Source organism: Echinops telfairi, unplaced genomic scaffold, assembly GCF_000313985.2.
Source record: "Echinops telfairi isolate 266 unplaced genomic scaffold, ASM31398v2 ScPeMD7_9;HRSCAF=40, whole genome shotgun sequence".
Classification (NCBI taxonomy): domain Eukaryota; kingdom Metazoa; phylum Chordata; class Mammalia; order Afrosoricida; family Tenrecidae; genus Echinops; species Echinops telfairi.
The window spans coordinates 17,567,313-17,569,602 of NW_022103906.1; the positions used below are offsets into that span (position 1 = coordinate 17,567,313).

The 2,290-nt window shown below is 50.0% G+C and overlaps 1 long non-coding RNA gene across 2 annotated transcripts in view; it reads left to right on the forward strand.

Moving 5' to 3' along the window:
• The window catches only part of LOC123521291, a 2,892-nt gene extending 2,389 nt beyond the window's left edge, over positions 1 to 503 (forward strand). For both annotated transcript variants that reach the window (XR_006679757.1, XR_006679756.1), the window contains exon 2: positions 293 to 503. This is a non-coding gene — a long non-coding RNA (uncharacterized LOC123521291). The remainder of the gene's footprint in view (positions 1 to 292) is intronic.
• The last annotated feature ends 1,787 nt before the right edge of the window (positions 504 to 2,290 follow it).

Here is a 2,290-nt window from a genome sequence, read left to right on the forward strand (position 1 = left end):
GGCAGTTCGGCCGCATCCGTCCTTCTTGGGCCTGCAGTTTTCATCGCCCAGCTTTGCCCGCCACACATTGGACGGAGGCGATTCCAAAGGCCCTGGCTTGGGTCTGGAGCAACTTAGTCATCGAAGTGTCATCTCTGCTTTTTTATAGAAAGCTTTGAAAGCAGGCTTTTGCAGCTTCTCTGCGCAATTGTAAAACCATGTTTTATCTCCTGACCGTTGCATCTGTGACTGTTGATGGTTAATCCGAGTCAGAAGGAAACCCCTGACCATTTCACTTTTTCCTCCATTTCAGCCAGTGAGAGGCCCCTGGGCCTTCTTGCACATGGAACGAGGTATGAAGGTCGAGTGGCGTGGAGATTCAGCTCCCTGAGTGGATTGCTGAGGACCTGTACTCAGACGGTGCCGGTGGGGATTAAAATGGCAAAGCTAACTCAGCCTTGCTTTTAAAGGGGGAGTTTGTGTATGCTGCCCCTATGTGGTCAAATAAACGAACTACAATTTCACTAGCCCGTAATTCTGGGGAAGGTACACTTTTAGATACAGGCAATGGAGGGTGGGAGGTGGTACGAATATCTGATTTATCTACCCAGTCTCCCAGACCCCCTCCCACCCAGGAGTTTCAAATCAGCCTCTGTAAGACGCCCAATAAAAATTCCTGGATCATTAAATTAACTAGGATCAGAGTTCCATTAAGCACAAAGTAGCTATCTCAATCTGTCAGTTTCTCTCTCTGAATTCTAATTCACTCCTCTCAGGCTGCAATGGATACGTTTGAATTATGGAGTTGGCAAGTGCCTTGGATAGATCGTGGACTGCAAGAAGGAGGCACGAATCTGTCTGGGAAGAGATGCAGCCACAATACTCCCCAGAAGTGAGGGTGGCAGGGACTTAGTCTTGTGTACTTTGGCCATGTTATGGAGAGAGGCCAGTCTCGGGAAAAGGACCTCGTGTTAGACAAAGTGAAGGCTCAGAATAAACAAGGGGACGACAATCCAGGCAATGGATTGACACAGGAGCCACAACAATATGAGGCTGGCAAAGGACTGGCGGTTTTTGTCCTGGTGGACACGGGGTCACGGCGGAAATCCCTTGTGAAACTGGCTTCTGAGCCTGGCCAGGCCTGGCAGACACCATGCAGAACAAAGTCAAGGGCTCTGGGAGGCCACTAGTCAGCCAGAGGCAGAAGGGAATTTGAACACAGTGGTTGGGCACTCCACGGGGTCTGAGGCCCCTTCATGCCCCCCACCTGTGAAAAGTCATCGCGTGGTGGTACTTGGACTGCACAGCTGTGTACCGCCTGTAAGTCCCCACAGCACAGCAGCAGGTCAGGAGCCACATTCTGCCGGTGCACATGTCTCTCACATCTTGTCCGGCTCGCTGTGACAGAAGCCAGCCACAGCCACCAGCAGTGGACTGTCCTGAGGTCCACCTAGCGGTTCGTGCTTTAATGCATCTGAAAATATTTCTACAAAGTCTGTGTGCATATCCACTATATACCGAGACACACACTTGACTGGCATTAGACACAAATCGTACCTAAATGTTCCAACGTACTTATAACTTCAACCCAAAGACAGACTTGGGAAGAGGACTTGTTTATAATCAGGGCATTGCCTGCATCTAAACTCGGACATGCAGACTGCGTGAGCAATTGTTTCGAAAGCTCCAGAAAGGGACTTTCATAAGCGCTGGTTTCCTTGTGGGAGAGAGGCACAGGATCAGAGGCCTCGTTTGTGAAAGAGCCCTTGTGAAACTCTCTGGGGTGGCTAACTCTACCTTCTTCATCTGTCTACTCAGATGCTGTACAGGGCAGCCCGGGAGGGGCTCCAGGGACAGGGTCACACCTTTCTCCCTGCTCCCTGCCTTTAAAACAACCTGTCATAAAGGCCGCCAGCACCCTTATAACTCTCCCCACTCCTTGGGTCATTGTGGGTGGTTAACGTGCTGTGCCAATGCGAAAGGAGCATGTTTCTCTCCTGTGTACACCTGTCTGTCTCCTGCTGGTGGAAGCACCTGGCTGGGGTAGGGCAGAGCAGAAGTGGGTGGCCAGGACAACAGAAGAAGAAAAGAATAAGGAAAAAAAAAAGACTTTTGATCAAATATCTTGATTCCTTGACGTCTAGGTTTTCACCCTTACCCCAAATTCCTGTTGACCACCATGCCTCATATCGCTCCTAAAACAGACAGACATCTTCCCCATGTCAACAGCATTCTCCCTAGTCCTAAAGGCTCTAAGCCTTTAGGTAATGAGCCCCTCATTACCTCACAGTCATTCAATCTCTGAGTCCTA